General features: G+C 42.1%; 1 long non-coding RNA gene across 1 annotated transcript; it reads left to right on the top strand.

Moving 5' to 3' along the window:
* Nucleotides 1-4,235: 4,235 nt before the first annotated feature.
* LOC118498505 lies at nt 4,236-22,028 on the top strand. Its single transcript, XR_004900987.1, has 3 exons — nt 4,236-4,246; nt 20,157-20,163; nt 21,813-22,028. It is a non-coding gene; the product is annotated as an uncharacterized LOC118498505 (long non-coding RNA).
* The last annotated feature ends 378 nt before the right edge of the window (nt 22,029-22,406 follow it).

Raw genomic sequence — 22,406 nt, 5'->3', positions numbered from 1 at the left:
CAATGCTCAGTATTGGATATTAGAATGGCGCGGTTAACTGACTTGAAAGTTTGTTTTCATTTGGAAGTTGAAACTGGATTTGTAATGTCACCAAAGATGTTCAATTTATAGGCAAGAGGGACCTGTAAAATTGCCGCTAATATGTCTAGTTACCACTAATATGACATACCTAATATGTCATTGCAGCAAAGTCCTTTAACTGGATGTCTTCCCAAAAGACAGTCTCACAGGCACAGAGACTGGCTTGCAGATTATTGTGTGAATTGACGTGTGTGTTCTTCCTTCTGTTTTCATAGGGCGTATGCCTATGACCTCATTACCTGAGTAATTGCTTGCAATATAAACCTCACTTAAGGAGCCCACCTTCATCATCGCCCCTTGAGACTCAATGGTTTGGCTGAACTAAGTGGTTCGGTTGGTGAAAGGTTGGGGCAGCCTGTGGACTTCACCTTGAACTGATTTTCCCTTTTCTGTCCTAATGACTTGGACAGAAAGGGCCCAGAAATCTGAAAGGAGGGAAATCCTAAAATATTCCCCTCAGCCTGAGCTAAGTATAGTGGGCCACAAGGGCTTTGGATAGTTGTAGCATGCCTTGTACACCTTCCTCCAGATAAGCCATTTTTTTAACCTAAGTCCCTGCCTTTGTCATTTAGTGGTCATGATTTAATTGTGCCTTCCAACTCTCTTGCCAAATCTGTCACCTTCAGAATATGCTGAGGATGCCAACTATCCAGTAATGCCAGCCTTTGGGCATTGAGCCTGCAAGTTACTGGTGACAGCCCAATGACCTGGATTTTGTAAGGTCCTTCCCCTCACAGGGACACCCTCTATGCTGCACCCCCAACTCTTTCAGGGAACTTCTGACCCAAGGGTAGGTAGGACAACATCCATGTCCAGCCAGAAGTAGCTACAAGAAGATGAGACCTTTGCCCATTGTCCCTTTATACAATTATAAAGGGGTTGTATATGTGAAAGGGGGGATTTGTAGGAGGGTGCAGCCAGGGGGCCCCCAAAAGAAGGATTTGTAATGGGGTCCAGAACTCAAGGTGTCCAGGAAATATTAGAAAGATATACAGGATGTCCTTACCTTCCACCACAGGTGTGAGTTGGAGGAAGGGACACATGGAGCAGGGCCATTGAGAGCTGTTTTGCATAGCAACAGCTTTACAGCTAACCTCTGGCATAGTCATTTAACACATCTATAACCTTTAACTGGTTGCATAGATATGTTAAATAGCTGTGGCCATGCTCTGAGCCAGGGGGATGGAAGGAACTTCCCCCAAGATGTAACTGGGAGGCAACTCCCCCTGGTTACAGTGCCTGTGTGAGAGCTTGGAGATGATTGGCTCTATGACATGGGGCTACCCCTGCACAGACTCATGATAGCAGCCCAGTAAAGCTGGAAGGATATTTAAACCCAGACTCAGCAGCCATTGAGGAGAGGACCATGCAGCTGTGGCAGTGAGGAAAACCAAGTGCTTTTGGCAGAGTGAGGACCCCCCCACCCGCCCCTGCAGCCATGAGAAGAATCACCATGCGACTTTAGCAAAAAATAATCACTCAGCTTTAGCTGGAGATCCTGGCAACACAGCTGATGGTTCTGGGAGCTGAGGAAGGCCTACCAGCTGAGCATGGATTACTGGGAAGAACCGGGAGCTGCCTGAGCCATGGACTTCTATTTCTTTTCCTGAGATATGGTACCCCAGACTGAGCAAAGGGGGGAAGGAAGGACTGTGTGTGTTTGTAGGTATTTTAAGGGACTTTGGGATTTTGATGAAGACATTAAGTCATTACTTTTAAGTCTGTATAACTTGAATAAATAATTCCTTTATTTTTCACCAATCTCTAACATAGAGAGATATAATTCTCTGGCGAAGGGAAAGGTGAACCTAGTACAGGGGGACCCCAGGAGAAAGGGGGATCAATTTGGTAGCATTGTGGGACTCTCTTCTCTGGTGGCCAATCAGGGAAAATCATGGGGGACTACATGTGCAGTAGATTTAAAATAATACAACTACTTGTACATGCTCAGTAAAAGCCCACCAAAACTAGCCAGGAAGGATCCGCCCTATAAGAATAGAGTCCCTCCAGCCCATGAGGTCAATCTCTGTTTGGAGTTGGCCTGTTCCCATGTTCTCTGCTATAAACTCTGGGTGTTCAGTTCAATTCTTTGTCCCGATCACCAAGAACCTGGTTACCTGTGACCACCTGTGACAGAATGGCTCACGGAATTCAGAGAAACATGTTACTTAGTAGATCACTGGTTTATTATAAAGGGATATAAGTCAAGAACAGCTAGATGGAAGAGATGCATAGGGCAAGATGTGGGAAAAAGGCATAAAACTTCCATGCCCTCTCTCTGCAGGCACACCATTCTTCCTAAATATCCATGTGTTCACCAGCCCAGAAGCTCTGAGAAACCCAATCTTCTTGGGGTTTTATAGACTTTATTACATTATGATTGATTGGTTATTGGTCGATTGATTCAACCTCCAGCCCCCTCTCCTCCCCAGAAGTTGGGGAATGGCACTGAAAGTCCCTCTAATCAGGGTTGATACAATTGACAACCAACCCCCATCCTTAGGCGCTTTACAAATGTTACCTCATTGACAACAAAAGACACCTCACATAGGCACACATATTTAGGAAATTCCAAGACTTCTGGGAGTTATGAACCAGGAATTGTGGATAAAGATCAAATATATATGAAAAATCTGAATGACCAAGTATGTATTTCTTATAAATCACAATATTGCAACTACCCATCATACAGTTTCAACAATGATTAACATTTTACTAGTCTTGTTTCATCTTTCCCATTCCCATTTCTTTTTCCCTCTTGAATATTTTAAGGTACACCTCGGATACCACATCATTTTACTCATAAAAACTTTTGTATTTGTAATTTTTAAAAATACATAATTACAATTCCATTATCATACCTAATAAAACTAATTATAATTCCTTAATATCTCAACTGTATTCAACTTCCTCCAAATGTCTCAAAAAATTTTATAGTTGGTTTGTTTGAATCAGAATCCAAACTTGGTCTACACATTTAATTTCATTTACATACCTATTAAGTATCTTTCTGGGTCATTGCTTTAAGATTTTTCTTATGCTCCACATTTGACTGATTCCATCCTTAGGATGTCATTTAGTGTGTTCCTCTAGCCTTACTGTCCCACCACATTTTCACATATTCCTATGGAAGCTTGGTTAAATTCAGATCTAGTTCTTTTGTCAAGGATACTGTTACAGAAAAGACCTGGGGGTGGGGGGAATGATATAATATTACTGAATGGACCCACTCTTGTGCTCTGGGGGTCCCCCCGCCCTGTACTAGGTTCAACTTGCCTGCCAGTGGGGAAAGTCGTCTCTCAATGTCAGGGATCAGTGAAAAGGAAAGGGATTATTTATTTAAAGAGTTATACAAACTTAAGAGTAATGACTTAATGTCTTCATTGAGATCTGAAAGTCCTTTAGAATACACACAAATGAACAGTCCTCCCTTCCCCCTCTGCCCAGTCTGGGGTACCATATCTCAGAAAAAGAAATAGAAGTCCGTAGTTCTTCTCCGCCCAAGCTGCATGGTCCGAAAAAGATGCCAAATGGCTGCCTCACCTGGGTTTAAATCTCAGTGCCAATCTTCCTCTGCCACACCATTTCCGACTCCTCCCACAATTGGCCACAGCTGGCAGCATTCCCGTATTTTTTTTCCAGCGTTATTGGGCTACCATAGTAAGTCTGGGCAGGTGTGGCCCTGTGGTGTAGCTCGAACCATCTCCAAGCTCTTACCCAGGCTCTATAACCAGGGGGAGTTGCCTCCCAGTTATATCATGGATTGAAGTCACTCCCATCCTCTAGCTCAAAGCTGGCCACAGCTATTTAACATAACTATGAAACCAGTTAAAGGTTATAGATATGTTAAATGACTGTTCTAGAGGTAATCTGCAAAATTGTTGCTATTCAAAACAGCTCTCAATGATCCTGCTCCACCCTTCCCATTCCCCAGCTCAGACTTGCAGGGGGTGGGGGGGGTGAGGACATCCTATATATATTTCTTTCCAATATTTCCTGGACACCCTGAGTTCTGGACTCCATTACAAATCCCTATTTGGGGCTCCTCCTTGGCTGCACCCTGTTACAATACTACACTGGTAGTGTTGTATACTTCCCATTGTAGCACATTAGGAGACTTCATTTTGTGTAATGTTAAGATGGATAGAGGATTTAGGTATTGTGAGTTTAATTCAACTTTTTGCCTAATGGCTTTAGCAGATATTGCTAATTGTTGCCTAGATTTATGACTTTATTTGGAGTTGTAGAATAATAACATTCTTTTTTTTTAATATTTTATTTATTTTTTAGAGAGGGAAGGGAGGGAGATAGAGAGAAAGAGAAACATCAATGTGCGGTTGCTAGGGGTTATGGCCTGCAACCCAGGAATGTACCCTGGCTGGGAATCGAACCTGGGACACTTTGGTTCCCAGCCCGCGCTCAATCCATTGAGCTATGCCAGCCAGGGCTGAATAATAACATTCTAATTCTAGCATTCCTTTTACATTTATTGCATAGAATTATTATTTTTTTGTTTTTGATGTTCACTTACTGCACATAATTATTTTTATAAAGAAAAATATTCTGTTCTGACTAGTGTGTCTCAGTTGGTTGAGCATAGTCCCACAAAGTGAAAGGTTAGCTGTTCGATTCACAGTCAGGGCACACGTCTGAGATGCAGGCTGGCTTCCCGGTTGGAGTATGTGCGAGAGGCAACTGATCGATGTTCTTCTCACACATCAATGTTTTTCTCCCCCTCTTTTCCCTCCTTTCCCCTCTCTCTAAAAATAAATAAATAAAATCTTTTTTTTTTAAAGAATGTTCTTCCAGTAACCGGTACTTTGTGTTATGGACTGCATGTTGGAGTACCCTCTTCCCAAATCTAAAAGTTGAAATCCTAATCCCCAGTATGATGGCTCTTGAGGTGGGACCTTTGGAGGTAATTAGGCCATGAGGGTGGAGCCCTTGTGAATGGGACCAGTGTCCTTATAGGAAAAGACATGTGAGGACACAGCAGGAAGAGTTAAGTCTGCAAACCAAGAAATAAGCCCTCTCTAGAGAATGGATCTGCATGCACCTTGATTTTGGACTTCCTAGCATCCAGAAGTGTCAGAAATAAATGTTTGCTATTTGGGCCACCCAATATATGGTAAAAAATTATGGTAACAGATAACCAACTGACTAAGCTGTTACCTGACCTAAGATACCATGAAATATAGTTTGCACAAAAAGCAGGATACATTCTTGAGTTGCTCCTTCTTGTATTAGTTTTCTATTGCTACATAACAAATCACCACACATAGATAAACTAAAAACACCATTCATTTATTATTTCACAGTTCCAGAGATCAAAACTCTAGGCAGGCTCTGCTTAGGGTCACATAAGGTCAAAGTCAAGGTGTTGGCTGGCCTGGAATCTTATTTAAGGTTCTGGAGAAGAATCTGCTTCTCATTTCATTTGGGTTATCACAGAATTCAGGTTTTTTTGCTATTATAAGTCCGAGGTCCCTGTTTCTTTGTTAGTTGTCAACAGAGGCCACTCTCTGCCTCAGGGGCCGACTGCATTCCTTCTCTAATGGTTCCCTCTTTCTCATGCTTGAGTTCTTGTGCTTAGTGTTTTTCCAATATTTGTTATAATGAACATAACTGGTGATTTCACATCACTTCATTCTTTCTTAGAAAATGGATCAATCACTTTCTTCTTGGCTCTCTTTTTGTTGCCTTTCATAAACTGCTTGTTCTTGCTGACAGCCATGGTCCTGCTCAGAGATCCAAAAGCTAAATTTTATTTTTTTAACCTCTGTTACTAGCAACTCAAATAAAGCTGAATTTGAGACATAGTAGCCATTCAGATGAATGAATGAGTTGATCAATGAGTGAGTGATTGCATGTGAATGCAAGGACAGAAAAACACTAATATTTCTGGCCCATTCCAGAATGAAGCAAAAATGATAAAATGATTACCTTGGACATCAAGTTAAAAGTATTTTGTACTTTAAGGTTGGTAAACTGTGGATGTTTAATATTGTTTGTCTATTGGAAACCACATGTGAAAGAGACAACCAGGCTTCTAGAATTTGACAGTTTTATAGGTCTACTTGCAGTGGTTTTAAAATAATATGACATATTCAGTATGAATGCATTGTTGTTAATATTTTACCAGAAGTTATTGTTTTCCCTTTGACTATGTCTCATTACAGGTGCTGTTACATTATTAAATATAAATGCATTACATCCAAAAACCAATTTTTCTACCCCTGTGGTATGTATTTCTGATTCTGTAATAGAAGTCAATGGGTAAATCACATTTATTTAATTCAAATTTGCAGCACATTTTGGAATGCATGCGTTCTTTCATTTGAGGGTTAGCTGCATAATCATGTAATATATTTTATGTTCTGCAGCAAAATAAAGCAAGCAATGGAGCCAATTTCATTGTTAATACAATGGAGCAGCTGCATGGTGACTGCAGACATCACAGGATACATTACATGGGGATTATCAGCCATTAAAACAAACAAAAATTAATCTCCTTCCAAATTTTCACATTCCATAAACATGCTGCTACTTACACACCTTGTTGGTAAATATTTGAAATCAGATATAATGACTTAACAATGTTAAAAGTTACATTTATGTTTCAACTCTCCCACAAAAACACTATCCAAAGACTATAAAGGAGTTTTAGTCTATTTTAGTAACTAGTTTATGAATTTGTAAGCAATCATATTTTTAAAAGTTAAACATGACTTGGGCAGATGAGGATGGCACATGCAGAGCCAGCCCCTGTAATATTGCTTAACTGAAACATAATTGTAGAGGGAAACTTTCAGTGGACAATAATGTATTAGGAAAAACTTACCCTAAATGTTGGATTTTCTTTGGCCTTATATCACATCTGAAATCATTTCCTAGGGGAGACATTTTAGAGGAGAGTTTAAAATATAATTTATTGTTGAGATGAAGAGCATGACAAAGCAGAGTCATGTGATTAAGTACATGGGCATCAATCTTGAGGGAGGACTAGATTCCAAAAGGTTTCTGTACATGTCCCTGACCCTGCTCTTGCACTGCATCCTTAGCTTCAGACCCTGTTTCTGGTATCTGCACTGCTGCCTCCTGGAAATTAACCCCTGTATGATATTCAAAAAAGAGCAAATTTTAACAATTTGAGTATAACCTATACAATGGAAGAAGCTTTGCAAATTGATCTTTTTAAATATACTATAATTTTTGCTAGGGCAACTTACTTCATCCCTAGCTCAAATGTTTTATATTCTGATGTTCCCTTTCTATCCCTGAACCCCTTATGCATATGGGGTCTCTGACTCTCTCATGTTTGTGGGGTTCCCATACATATATATGTATTAAACTTGGTTGTTTTCTCTTGCTAATCTGTCTCATCTTTATTTGAATTACTATACCAGCCAGAAAAGCCCCACAACCTGAAAAACAAAACAAAACACTAACTTAAAAAGATATATGCAGCCCTGTGTCATTGTAGCATTACTATTAATAGCCAAGATATGGAAGCAACCTAGGTGTCCATCTATAGATGAATAGATGTGGTGTGTATATACAATGGGATATTACTCAACAATAAAAAATAATGAAACCTTGCCATTTGCAATAACATGGATAAACTTAGAGGGTATTATGCTAAATGAAGTGAGACAGAATGACAATAAGACAGAAAAACAAAACAAAATACAAACAGACCCATAGATATACAGAACAAGCTGATGGTTGCCAAAGGGGAACGGGGTGGGGATATGGGAATACAAATAAATTTTATCAATGATTCCAAGGTGGCTTAATTTGTAAACATCTATACCAATACATTCCCAATCAAGAAAAACAAACAAAAATCCAAAATTAAGCTTGCTGGTCTCCCTTGCAATGGATTTAATCGATCTGAAAAGGGCTTCTCAAAATGGGATTTAGTTCATAGATGAGGTTTAGTATCTAGAGATCTAGTCAATCTTGGGTTATGTGAACAAAAAGCACTTAAATATTTATTCAGGAAATTAGATTTAAAATAGATCAATCAAGTAACTTGAGTCATAGTGATTCTTGTGATGTCCAGGAAGCTGATTCATCAGTGGTTTCATTCATCTTCTATTTAGTTTCAACAAATCCAAATTCATTCATATTAGTTCCTTTCTGGGTAGAGGTGATTTGTCTTCAAAACCTGGAAGAGACTGAAAGAGAATAATCAGAGCCTCATGAGGTCTTAAAAAATCTAATGATGAAGTTGACATCAAGAAAGAAGAAAAAAAACTCAGCCTCAGCAAAACTTCTGATAGTTGGATTAGAACAACACACTCTTCCAGTTAGTGAGGCTGTGGAACAACTGGAACTCTTATATACTGTTGATAGAAGTGGGAAATTGTGCACCCACTTTAAAAAAAGTTTTGGCAGTTCCTTAAAAAGTTAAATATGCATTTTTCCTATGACCTAGCAATTGTACTCCTAGGTAGATATGAAATTTTAAAAACTTCCACACACTCAAGAAAAAGAAATAACACATTCATATAAAGACTTTTACTGGAGTATTCTTAGCATGTTTATTCATAATAAGCAAAAATTGGAAATAGCCTAGATGTCCATCAATAGAATGGCTAAATAAACTATGCAATATACATACAATGGAATATATTTACTACTGATATATTTAAGACATAGATGAATTTTGGGTTGTCAACATAAAAAACATCCACACCTGTAAGAATTTTTGTGAGTTTATTTGAGCCAAACTGACAATTGCTGGGAAGCAAAACCTCAGCAGATTAAGAAAATGCTCAGGAAAATGGCAGTTTTGCACCTTATTTTATAAATTACAATAAACACAGGAGGTGTAAAGGGGTTACATGCAATCTATTAGTAATCGATTAGGGAGGCAGGAGAAAGCAAAGTGGGGTGTGGGGCACATCTGGGATTGGATAAATACTAAAATGATAGACATTCTTCTACATAGGTGGACACCAGATAGTTAACAGTCAATAATTAACATGATAACAATAACAATGAAGGAATTTGTAGTCTCTGGCTTTGATGCCTAAAAGGTTCATAAAAAGGGAAGTTACCTTAACATTCCAAAAGAATGTTATGACAGATGCAAAAAGACAGACAGGCTCAGTTAAGGTGAAGATTGACTTTTGTCAGGGAAAATTCTAATCTAGGACAGGAATACCTGCCATGGACTGCTTTTAGTTAAAAAGTTTTAATTTTAGACTATTCTGTGTGGTTACTCTAGGTGTCTGAGTTTGTAAGCCCACCACACAGGCTACCCCTGAACTTGTTAGGTTTGTTACAGAAACCTGCCAGTGCTATTTTGGAACCGCTGTTAGGTTCAATTGCCCCCCACCAAGAAGCGTGACTCCCAATGAAAGAGTTTGGTGAAAATGGAAAGGGGTTATTTCTTTAAGGGTTATACAGATTAGAATAATGGCAGATTTCTACCGTTAAATCCCACTCCCTTTAAAACACCCAAAAGCATATAGTCCTGTCTCCCTTTGCCAAACCAGGCCAATTTCAGAATACACCAGTCAGAGGCACCGTCTTTCAGAAAACCAGAAACCTGTGGGTCAGCGTTTTCTGTCACAGTTCATTTCAGCTCCAGGCATCCCCCACAAATCTCTGCAGGTTCTTGCACAGCTCTGTCAGCCTTGCTGCTGTCTTCTCCAGGCAGGTTTCCCAGTGGGTGTCCTCTTTCTTACTTACTCCAGCACTTACTCAAAGCTGCATGGCATCTCCTACTCCAAACCATGTGGCATCTCCTTACACAGCAGACCTCATGGCAGACTGGGGTCCCTTCTCTACACCCTTTCAAACCATATGACTGCTTCTTCCTCTTTCAGTCTGTCCTTATTTTAAATGCTCAGCCCAGAACTTCCTATGTGACTTCACATCCAGTCCCTCCTATGATGTGTTACTTTCACCAGTTCCCCTGTATCTTTTACTTTCTTTTGATGGTCATGTTTTCTTTAAAGTATTTTTTATTGATTATGCTATTACAGTTTTCCCAATTTTTCCCCATTTATCCCCCCTCCATCCTGCCCCCCCAACCCTCCAGTATCCGTCACCTTAGTTCATGTCCATGGGTTGTACATATAAGTTCTGTGAGTTCTCTGTTTCCTATACCATTTTTTATCTTTCCGCATCTATTTTATGCCTACTAATCATAATTCTTCTTCCCTGTACCTTCCCGCCCCTACTCCTTCCTTCCCACTTCCCAATGAACTCCCTATGTGTGATGTCCATTTCTCTGATTCTGTTCCTGTTCTGGCTGTTTGCTTAGTTTTTGTTTTCATTTCGTTTAGGTTCATTTGTTGATAGTTATGAGTCTGTTGTCATTTTATTGTTCATATTTTTTATCTTTTTTCTTAGATAAGGCCTTTTAATGTTTCATATAGTAAGGGCTTGGTGATGATGAACTCCTTTAACTTTAACTTATCTGGAAAGCACTTTAACTGCCCTTCCATTTTAAATGAAACCATTGCTGGATAGAGTCATCTTGAATGTAGGTCCTTGCCTTTCATGACTTCAAACACTTCTTTCCAGCCTTTTCTTGCCTGCAAGTTTTTTGTTTTTTGTTTTTTGTTTTTTTGACCAGAGGGGAGAGAAGAGGGAATTTCAGGGGAGAATGGGAAGGGTTTACAGGAACAAATTTAAAGGACACATGGACAAAAACTAGGAGGAGGGTGGTAATGGGAGGGAAGTGGGGAGGGTTGGATGGGTGGGCTGGAATGGGAGTAAAAGGGAGAAAACTGTACTTGAACAATGATTAAAATAAAAAAAGAAATCAGCTGATAGTTTTATGTGCACTCTTTTGCAGGTAACTCCTTTCCTCTTGCTTCTTTTAGGATTCTCTCTTTATATTTAATCTTGGGTAACTTAATGATGACGTGTCTTGGTGTATTCCTCTTTGGGTCCAACTTCTTTGGGACTCTCTGGGCTTTTGGCTGCTATCTTTAGTCAGGGCATTTCAGTGATGCAGGGGCATCCAGCTTCTGCCTCTTGCCCAGGTGCTGTATAAGCTGGCCTGGCTCTCATGAGTCTGTGAATGCTCCCAAAATCACATACACCTTTGCCCAGGGCAGCAGCACAGCTTTTAACTTGCCATTGTTATGCAAAGTATCTTAAAAGCCCCTTTCCCCAATCCAGGTTTGTGGAGGTTTTCTTTCTATTTTCCGAGACCCTTGCTCTGTACCCCATTACAGGTTTAGTATGTGACCCCCTTTTGTACACAAAGTTATTAAAATTTTATGCCAAATGAAAAGAAGCCATGAGGAAAGATTATATATGATACAATTTCATTTACATGTTCCTGGGTCTGTTTATTCACTGTTCAGACATTGCTCCAGGCAACTCCACAGAAGAGAATCTGGCCCTGGGAATGGGCTGGACAGAGCACCCAGTGACAATAACCACCACTACTGGATGCTCAAGAGCCCAGCACTACCCTGGAATTTGAGTATTATTCCTATTTTATGGATGAGAAAACTGGGGCATAGACAGAGTAACATAGAAAATAAGCTCTCTAAGCTAGGTCTATTTCTATCGCAAGACTGTTATATTTCCAGGGCAGCACTTAGAGTTTTTGCCCTGAGGGTGCTTGTGTCAAGAAGAGGGTGTTGGTAATGCAGGAAGAGAAATCAGTACAGGCCCTCTCCCTACAGGGTTGTGGGGTTGCGGGGAAGGGATGGGAAAGAGGAGGAGGGAAAATATTGAAGAACATAAACTATAAATTGTTTTGTAGTTCTTTCAAGGGTAGAGACTACCTTCTTGACCCTGCTTTACAATATCATATTGAGCAGTTGCTCATTTGTTCCTCACAAAAGCCCTGAATTGGATAAGGCAATTGTCTTGAAGTGAATTATTTGTAAATCCAGTTACAGGATTTTGAGCTGGTCTACAAAGTTCAAGGTGAACTTCCTGATAAACTTATTTACTATGTTGGACAAAGATTTATTTTACAGATTTTTTTTTGTTCTTAGTGGCTTCAGAGGATAATAAAATGACATGTTTTCTAGTCTCTCTTAGGGATATCTGAGAATAAGAGCAGAGGTGTATTGAGGTACTGAGGAGGGTGAGATTCTAGTGACTGTTTTTCTGCCAGCATGAACACATTTCCATATGGACATTAAAAATAAAACAGGCACCCTGATTGATGTGGCTTAGTGGCTTGAGCATCATCCCACAAAACAAAAGGTCTCCAGTTCAATTCCTGGTCAGGGGACATGGCTGGACTGTGGGCTCAGTCCACAGTTGGGGCATGTGTGAGAGGCAACAGATCATTGTTTCTCTCCCTCTCTTCCTCCTTCCCTTCTCTCTCTAAAAATAAATAAAATCTAGCCTTAGCTGGTGTGACTCAGTGGATTGAGTGCCGACCTGCAAACTAAAAATAAATAAAATCTTTAAAAAATAAAAATAAAATAAAGCAGGCAGTTATTTTACCAGTAAAGTGGGTTTATTTGTGAATAACAATTGGGGACCAAGCTATGGCCAAACCATAAGCAAGTCCTAAGAGACAAAGGGGAGCTCAACTTTTATTAGGTTTTAGGAGGAAATTGAAGAGGGTGGTTTTGAATAAAAGTTTACTGGAGAAGAACAAAAGTTCAAGGTTGTGGTGGTCTTTCTCATTGGCTTCAGTGGTATTGTCTTGTTGCTGGGGCAGGGAGGGATTTTTTTTAAGCAGAAGATAAAATTTCTATGTGAAAAATGTCTTCTCTTATCAAAATAATTCTCATCTTGCTTCTTTCTGCTTGCTGGTTATGCAGGCTGTAATGAGTGGTGCTTGAGTGAGAGCTCTCCCTTCAGGGCTTCCTGACTTTATTTTAAATGAGATTTATTTTATTTGTTTTCACAGTGTGATGGCTTACACTAGTGATTCCAAAACCAGTGCTTCAAATTCCTTGACAATCCTACTATCTAACAAGATGAAAAACGTCTTGTGAGATCGGAGCTGCCTAGAGAAGACAACGAGAAGACAGTGAGCTAATAGTAAAGCAAAGGGTTTATTGAAAGCAGGGTCTCCTCGGAGTGAGAGAGGGGAAGTAGTGGAGCTAAGACCAGTTCCCACCCAGGTGACTCTGTGTAGGGTTTTCTAAAGAAAAAAAACGTGTGCACTATGGGGAAGTAGTCTTGTAATTGGTTACTTTGAATTGCTCTACTTTTCTTTTTGGGTGTTTCTATCCCGAGGCTTTCTAGTTCCTGGAACTATCCTGTCCCTGACTGATTACTTGGGTGCTGTCCCACCCTGGTCTGTTTGTTCTGATATCCTGTTTTGCTGGCTCGGGTGCCTCTATGCAAGGTCAGACCAGACTGTCATTCCTGCCTTCTTCTTTATATAAAAAAGAAAAGTAGGGGTGAGTGGAATGGGGATGTCGAAGGTCTTCTGGCTGCTTCCTGCTGAGGTGGGGCATAAATTTTATAAGCTCAGGGCAAGGGGACTTCCTCTTCTTGCTCTGGATTATGGTGTAGAGGATGGTACCCTCTTAGCAGCAGAATGGCCTTTGTGGTTTCTGCCACAGAGCCTTCAACTGTTCTTCTTATGAAATGGATTAATAGCTTAATTAAACAGGGTCCTAGTAAGAGAAAGAGTAATAAGATGAGGAAGGGGATAATTAAGGGCAATAGCAGTGCCTTGAGTGACAGGTAGGGATAAGAAAGCAGAGTTGAGAGCCAGTTTCTACTAGTTTAGGCCCTTCCCTTGGCTCTTTGTATTATGTCAATGTTTTTCTTCAGTACCTCTAAACTTTCCTCGACTATACCTATGTTACTGACATAGAAGCAGCAGGTTGCATTAAGCATAGCACAGGTCCCTCCTACCTCAGCTATTAAGATATCTGAGGCCCATCTGTTCTTCAGGACTATATCAGCTAGGTCCTAGGCTATTGAGTGACTTGCTGCTTCTCTATCGTGTTGATGGTGACATCCCAGGTTTGTTGGAGGGTAATGGATATGTTTAAGACGGATCTTTCTAGTAGTGGTATTCCTGCAAACCAAAAGAAGCTGTGAGTGATGGAGTGGCCCAAGCCAGGTGTTTCTAGGATTGGGTTATCATGTGCATGATAGCCCCAGTTAGGATCTGCCAGGAATCTCTTTGACCTAGTGTATGATTTGGGCCATGACTGGAGAGAAATACTTAAAAAAGAGCCAAGGCTTAGGCCATTTCCCGCTGAGTGAGTATGTGTGTGTCAGGAAAAAATTTTACTATGGTGCAGGTTCTGGACCAGTACATAGAGAGGACTAGATATACTTTGGTTCCACACGTGAAATAAAATCCTGTCCCTCTTAGTGTAAGGGCAGTTCTCCAATAGCCTCTATTTTTTGATTTTCTGAGATCAGGACTAATGGGGCTACATTGGGGAGCAGAGGGGTTCCCCCTATTTTTCTTGGTACACTTATCATTGGACAGGGGAGCTGTTGAGAGGTTATGTGGGTGTTGGCAAACTCCATTAAGGATAAGTCTAGTAAAAAAGATGTATGAGGAGTTCCCTTTTGTGGCATTTGTGGAAGTTACTTTTATTTGTATGTATACTATGCCAATTCTGTCCCCTATTCCCCCAGGTGCTGTGGGCAAAAGTGTGCACCTGTTCTTTGAAAGTGGAGTTGTGATAGGTGGTGTTAAGACATATCCCTGGTGGGTTTGTGGGGGTGAGAAGATTGCTTTGTTGTGCCAAGGCATACATTTCAGTGTATAGTTGTGCATGGTTAAAGGCACCTAAGTAGATTGCCTTACTCCCTGTACTATTGAAGTTTTAGAAGAAGAAACCAGTTTTGCCATATAGAGTGGGTGTCTGCCCTATGCTTTCCCCACTATTGGGGTTGGTTATTTTTTTTTTTTTTGCCCCTAGGTGGAATGGTCAGGATTGGAGTATCAATAACTCAGATATGGTTGCTGGGAAAAATGCCAATAGTGCAGGAGGCATTGGGGCATATCCAGCAATTGCTTTTACGAGTAATATTGACTATGTGTTGAATTACAGGGGTAATGGGATATTTAAAGGACAAGGCAGGAATGGTGAGAGGGAAAAGGAATAGGAGATTGGTTTTCATATTGAGATTAGTGCAGGAGGTCAGCAAGAAGCAGAGTAAAGATGAAACTATTGAACTGTATTTCCTGGGGGTTAAAATCCTGTAGGTCCCCTTGTAGCCAAAGGTCTCTGATAACTTCTTGGAGCTCAGAAATGGACTCTGGGGGTCTATGGTATAAAGAGAGTTCCTGAGTGATAATATGGAGGAACAGTATTATACCTGTAAGATGGAGGTCTTCTTGTGGCATAGATGGGAGTGTTTACCTTGGCCAGGTGATTTTTTACCTTAAGGTCTCCAGTGGCGGGGGGTACTGGTATATGATGGTTTGGAGGAGAGGGTCTCCTCATCCTCTGGAATAGGAGCAAGCAGCAGAGATGTTGGTATTCCAGCTCCTGATGTGTCTGAGTGTTGTACCTGTATGATGAGTTTGAGATGAGAAAAATGTATTCAGGGCCCAACCCCTTGAAGCTTAGCCACTGTGGGGGTGGTGAGGAGGACTAAGTATGGGCCTGTCCACATTGGGGAAAGAGGCTTCAGGGTTAAGGTATTTATATAAACATAGTGTCCTGGGACAATTGGTGGGGGGAGGAGAGTATTTCCCTCGATGGGTTGGGAAGAGAAATGTTGACATAGTTTCTAAGGGTGTTCCTGGTATGTGTTAGGATGGGAAAATAGTCCTCATATGGTGTGTGGCTGGGAGGAATGTTACTGATGGTGAGAGGGTGCCTATACATCAGCTCAAAAGGGCTTAGCATGTATGGCTTGCGTGGAGCTGCCCTAACTTTCAGGAGGGCTAGGGGTTGGAGTTTTTCCCTCAGGTCAGATGAGTCTCAATGATAAGTCACATTAAGTGAGTCTTGAGGGTGCCATTCATCCTATCAACTTTCCCAGATCACTGGGGTCTATAGGGTGTGTGGAGCCTCCATATTATACCTAGAGCCTGGGATACCTGCTGGGTAATTTGAGAGATAAATGTTGGACCATTATCTGATTGGAGGGATGTTGGGAGGCCAAAACGTGGAATGATTTGAGTGAGTAATTTTTCTGTTACTTGTGAGGCTTTTTCTGAGGAAGTGGGGAATGCCTCTGTCCATCCACTGAAGGTGTCTATGAATACTAGGAGATATCTGAGCTTCCATATTGGTGGCATGTGTATGAAGTCGACCTGCGAACCCTGGCCGAGGACCTGTTCCTTAGCTTGGTGAGTCAGGAAAGGGGGAGGTCTCAATCCCCCTAGTGGTGTTGTTTGTTGGCAGATGACACATTGCTTGGTTATTTTTTTCTAGGGTAGAAAGTAGAGAATGGTGTAGGAGGGTCTGAGAAAGAAGAGAGGTGAGGGGTCTCACACTGATGTGAAATTGGATGTACAGGTCAGTAAGGACTTGGATAGCATGTTGTTCTGGTAAAAATTATTTTGTTGTTAAGAGTATACCATTCATTGGAAAAGGTCGCTCCCAGTTTGGGGAGATTTAAATGTTCCTTGTTGGTGTATAGTGGTGCTTTAGAGGGCATTACTAACAGTTGAGTAAGTGATTGAGTGTTCTGGGTTAGCCTTTTGGCCTCGGTGTTTGCTTTATTGTTTCCTATGGAGATGTGACCTCTCTTATGTTTATGTCCCTTGCAGTGAATTACAGCAGCACATTTGGGTAATGAGGCTGCCTGGAAGAGCTTGAGGATGAGGTTTCTGTTAATGATGGGGGAATGTTTAGAGGTGAGATATCCTTTCTCCCTCCATATGGGGATTTGTGAATGTATGATATGGAAGGCATACTTGGAGTCAGTGTATATGTTCACTGTCTGATCTGTCCCTTGGCAAGAGTTAGTGCCCTCGTGACAGCTATAAGCTCTGCCTATTGGGAGGTTGTTCTTGGAGGGAGAGACTTAGACTCTAGAATATCATCGAGGGTGATGATAGCGTAGCCTGCTCTCTGCTTGGGGTTCTTAAAGGAACTCCCATCTATGAACCAATTGGGTGTAGGTAATGGGAGAGGGCTATCCTGGAGATTAGGGAAGGAATGTTAAATGTGGTGAATGACCTCACTATAATGGTGAGAGTCTGTAGATGACTCAAAAAGAAGCAGCAAAGAAGCTGGGTTAAGACTTCAAGGGGAGGAATGGATTTGGACTTGAGGATTTTGTAGGATTTGAGCATGGAGAAATTGTAGCCAGGAGGGAGAAGCATTCAATATAGCTGGGTGTGTGATGAGAGGGTTTATGCAGTGGGAGGAATATACTGTGAGGTTGGCATATGGAACTAGCTTAAGACCCTCCAGAATGAGGATGGCTACTGCTGCCAGACCCCTCAGGCAAGCCAGCCAGCCTAGGAATGGAACATCCAGTGGCTTAGAGAAATAAATTACAGACCTTAGGTCAGGCCCATAGTGTTGAGCTAAGAGGCCCAAGGCATAGCCATCACTGGTGTCCATGTATAGGACAGATGGTCATTGGGGGTCTGGGAGAGCTAAAGTGGGGGCCTGCCCAAGGATGTCCTTAAGTTCCTGGAAAGCCATAGAAATGGCCTCTAGGTTTTCTATGGACTCCTGTAAGTCACCATTAGTCACCTGGTATAAAGATTTAGCTATTAGGTCAAAGTTGGGAATCCAAGTCCTAAAGAAGTTGGCTAGCCCCAGGCAGGAAAGTACCTCTTGCTTGGTCTGAGGTAGAGAGGTGTTAGTAATGAGACTTTGGTGTTGTTGTGTGATGGCCTTATGGGTGGGAGTTAGTAAAAGCCCTAGGTAGGTGACCTAAGTCTGCGAAAACTGCCCCTTTGCCTTGGAGACCCAATAACCCTTTTTTAATAGAAAGTTAAGAAGGGTGATGATGGTGTGCTCTTGTGGGATTTCTTCAGATGGACTGTGGAGTAAACAGTCACCTACATATTGGAGCAGAATGCCGGGGGCTAGGTCTATGTCTTGTAGGTCAGAGGCCAGGGCCTGACTGAAGAGATGGGGGCTATCACTAAAGCCCTGAGGGAGGACAGACCATGTCAATTATTTGGTTAAGGTTGTAGTTGGGTCTGTCCAAGTGAAAGCAAAGAGGTCCTGTAATTGGGAGGAAAGGGGAATGGTAAAAAATACATCTTTTAAGTCTAGGACAGTGTAATGAGTGATTCCTATGGGTATTTGGGAGAGGAGGGAGTACGGGTTGGGCACTATGGGGGTAATGGGAATGGTCACCTTACGAGCCTCACCTTGTACAAGTTGGTACATTCCATTGGGTTTCTTTACTGCCAAGATGGGGGTGTTGGCTGGGGAAGCCACATTGCATAAGAGGCCTGCTGAGAGGAGATGGTCTATAATAGGTTTTCATCTCATTAAGGCCTGGGCAGTGAGGGGGTACTGAGCTTTGTTGGGGAATTTTCTGGGGTCTTTGAGAGCTACCTTGACTGGTTTATGATGTGAGGTTACAGAAGGGTGTTCTGTGCCCCAAACATGAGGGCCAATAGAGGAAAGGAAGGTAAGGCCTAATGAGTTGGGTGCTGGGGGATTAGGGTGGCTTCCTAAGGTTAGCAGCAGGATGGTTTGTGGGTTTAGAGCATGTGTTATGCTTTGTAATGAGGGTATTAGATGGGAGGCTTGTAGCTTCGCTAAAATGTCCCTTCCTATTAGCAAGACAGGGAAAGTAGGTATAACTAAGAAAGAGTGAGCAAAGGTACGTACCCTTGTATGGCAGAAGAGCTGAAGAGTGGCCCATGGTTTTGTTAGTTTTCTATTCCTACAACAGAGGCTGAGGAGGGAGTTAAAGGCCCTGAATATTCTGGTAGAACTGAGAACATGGCTCCTGTATCTAGGATAAAGGAGATGGGCTTACCTGCCACTTGTAGGGTTACCCTGGGTTCAGCAGTGGTGATGGTAACAGTGTGGGCTCTTGAACCCAGGCCTTGTCAGTCTTCTGTAGCTAGACCAAGTAGGTCAGGGACTGTGAACTCAGGGGCTGCTTCTCCCACAGAGGAAGGAAGTCTAGTTCCTCAGTTGGAAGCCAATGGACAGTCCACCTTCCAATGCCCTGTCTTCTTGTAGAGCAGACAGGGTCTGGTAGGTGGCTGTGGGTTCAGGCAGAGCCTCACCCAATGTCTCTCCTTTCTGCCCCTGAAACAAGGATCCCAGGGAATGCCTGCCTTAGTAGGTTTCTTTCCTTTCCCACGACCCCTGGGGGTTTGTCCCTGGAGGGCAGTGGCAAGCATTAGGTATCTCATGTTCTCTCTTTCCTGTCTCTCCTTTTTCCTGGCACTTTCTCTTTCTTCTTTCTCTTTATCTCTCCTTTTTTGTTCTATTTTTTCCTCTTCCTCTCTGTTGTTGAATACCCATAAACCCGTCTCAATGAGGTCCTCTAGTGTTTGGAGCTCTTCCCGAATATCAGGTAAGCTCCCTTCTGCAGAGCCTGGATCCAGATTGGTGTATTTGAGAACTGCCTCACTGAGTTGGCTCATGAAGGCCGTAGGATTTTCATCTGGGTCCTGGGTGATCTGTAGAATTTTGTCATAATTTACAGCCTTAAAACTAGCCTTCTTCATGCCCACATAATGTAGGTCAAGAAGTGTGACATTTTTCTTATATCGAGTGAATCTGGTTGATAATCCCTTAGGAGTAGTAGGACCCCCAACCATGCCCTGGAGGTGGGTTGGGTCCTCAACATACAGCTCATCTGCATAGGTCGTAGCTGCAGTCCAGATATGGCCTTTCTCCTGTGGGGTTGTGGTTAAGGTGAGGATGACATTAACATCCTGATATTTAAAATCATACATTTGAGAAAGATATTTACACTCCTTAACATCGTTTGTACGGTCCCCAGAAAAAGAGCTGAGCTATGTTCTATTTGTGCTAAGTCTGAGAGTGAAAAGGGAACATGAACCCACATTATGCTCTCTCCTGCTGCTATTTCCCTGACAGGAAACATCCCGGAAGAGGCCTCAGTAAGGACAGACATTGAGGGATTTGAGACAGGACCGCGTGAATAAGCGTGAGGTGGTGAGGTAACAGGAGGATATAAGGGCTTTGTCCCTGGGGTAGAAGAGTCAGGGCTGGGAGGCTGGGAGGGTTCTGAGTCCTCTGAAGGTGATGGGTCATCTAAGGGTGGGAGATCTGTACAGGGCAGAGGGTGATAGGCGGAATCAAAGGAGGTGGCTAAAGAGGAGTCGGTTGTGAAAAAGGGTAAGTTTAGACCTTTTTCCTTAGAGAGGAGGAGTTGAAAGGCAGTGAGGTCTTGGCAGAGTGAGGGCTTGGCCCTAAGTGCAAAAAGCTTGGAGATAAATGAACTGGGAACACTTGTCAGTGACCCGCATGGAATTGTCAAGCGCTGTGAGGATGTTGAAATCAAAAGTGCCATTTTCTGGCTATGAAGAGGAGAGGAAAGGTCAGTTGGAGGGTGAGAATGAGTCTCAAACAGCAGACAGACTCAGCAGCGAGACAGGCATCACCGTGTTGCCACCACAGGCTAGTGCGAAGAGGAGCAAAGTCTTCCCAGGTGTCCCAGGAGTTGTCTGCCCCCGCGAGAGAAACGAGGTGGACTCCCAATGAACATTCAGATTTGGAGTAGCGAGTACCAGCAGGCTGCCGTGGTAAGAGGAGGCAGGGACAGAGTCCTCAAAGAGATTGGTAGGGGGCTCAAACTCACCCTGTGGATTCGTGACGGTTTTCTGTTGAAGGAAAGCACAGTGGCTAGGTGGTTCCGGTTAGAGGAGATAGATGGAATTAAGCATCCAAGCAGGGAGCTCAAGCTGTTGACTCCTGAGACCCTCAGTGGCTGTTGGTCTAGGAGTCGAGTCTGGACCCAGTGGGTCCCAACTGAGGGAGACTGGGCTGGCCGACCTTGACTTTGACTCCCAGGTTTCGGCACCAAAAATGTGAATCAGAGCCGCTGAGAAACCATGAGAAGACAGCGAACTAATAGCAAAACAAGGGATTTATTGAAAGCGGGATCTCTCCAGAGCGAGAGAGGGAATGTAGTTGAGCTGAGACCAGTTCCTCCCCAGTTCCTGCAAGGGTGACTCTGCTGAGGTTTTTAAAGGCCCCCCCCCCCCGCGCACACTATGAGGAAGTAGTCTTGTAATTGGCTACTTTGAACTGCTCTACTTTTCTCTTATTGTGTTTCTATCCCGGGGCTCTCTAGTTCCCGGGATTCGTTCCCACGGCTCCCTAGTTCCTGGGATTTGTTTCCTTAGCTTTCTTGCTCTAGTTCCTGGAACTATCCTGTCCCTCACTGATTATTTGGGTGCTGTCTGTTTGTTCCAATATCTTGTTTTGTTGGCTCCGGTGCCTCTATGCAAGGATGGATCAGACTGTCACTTCTGAAGCCATATGGACGAATTTTTGACTTAGGAACTCATTTGGTGGAGGTGTGTCACAGACCTTTAGAAAAGCTGATAAAAACCTTAGAGGCTTTCTCCATAGAAATTACCAACATGTGTATTGGGTTGGCCAAAAATTTCATTTGTTCTTTTCAGTACAATGGGTCTAGTAGGGCTTAGTTGTCTTTAACGTCATTCAAAATAATTGTTTAAGATTGTATTGTGAATGCTGCCATATCAGTGTGCATTTAAAAAAACATTAAAATTGGTAAATTTTTGTGTAGCCATTGTAATAATGACGATGGAAGAAAACACACAATACTTTTGGCATATTATGCTGTATTATTTCAAGAAAGGTAAAAATGCAACTGAAATGCAAAAAAAAAAAGGATTTGTGCAGTGTAGGAAGAAGGTGCTATAACAGAACATGTCAAAAGTGGTTTGTGAAGTTTCATGCTAGAGATTTCTCGCTGGACAATGCCCCACATCTGGGTAGACCAGATGAAGTTGATAGCAATAAAATTGAGACATAAATTGAGAACAATCAATGTTATACAAGGTGGGAGATAACTGGCATACTGAAAATATCCAAATCAATAAAGTTATTAGTGAAAATTAAAAATGTATTTTTTATTTTATGGGAAAAATCTAAATGTACTTTTTAGCCAATACAATAACATTTTTCATGTAATGGAAAAAAGGTGGACAGGCTTACTAAAACCCACGTAGGGGTCTGTGTTAAGAACTTTTGCATTTGTGGATGGTAGCTTGGAAATTTATGAAGAGTACCTTGGGGTGGGGGTGGGGCTTTAGCCAAGTTGTTCTAAGATTGCAGGGAGTATAGACACGCTGGTATAAAGAACACTGGATTGGGAGCAGAAATCTAACTTTGCCACTTTACCAGATGTGTGGCCTTAGACAAATCTTTTCTGAGCCTTAATTTCCTCATTTAGAAAACAAGGGGAATAATGTATTTCCTGATCCACCTTGTTGAGAAGAATATCAATGTGAGACAGTT

Source organism: Phyllostomus discolor, chromosome X (assembly GCF_004126475.2).
Source record: "Phyllostomus discolor isolate MPI-MPIP mPhyDis1 chromosome X, mPhyDis1.pri.v3, whole genome shotgun sequence".
NCBI lineage: Eukaryota > Metazoa > Chordata > Mammalia > Chiroptera > Phyllostomidae > Phyllostomus > Phyllostomus discolor.
The sequence above is the reverse complement of the archived record's forward strand: the minus strand, read 5'-3'. Positions and strand labels throughout refer to the sequence as shown.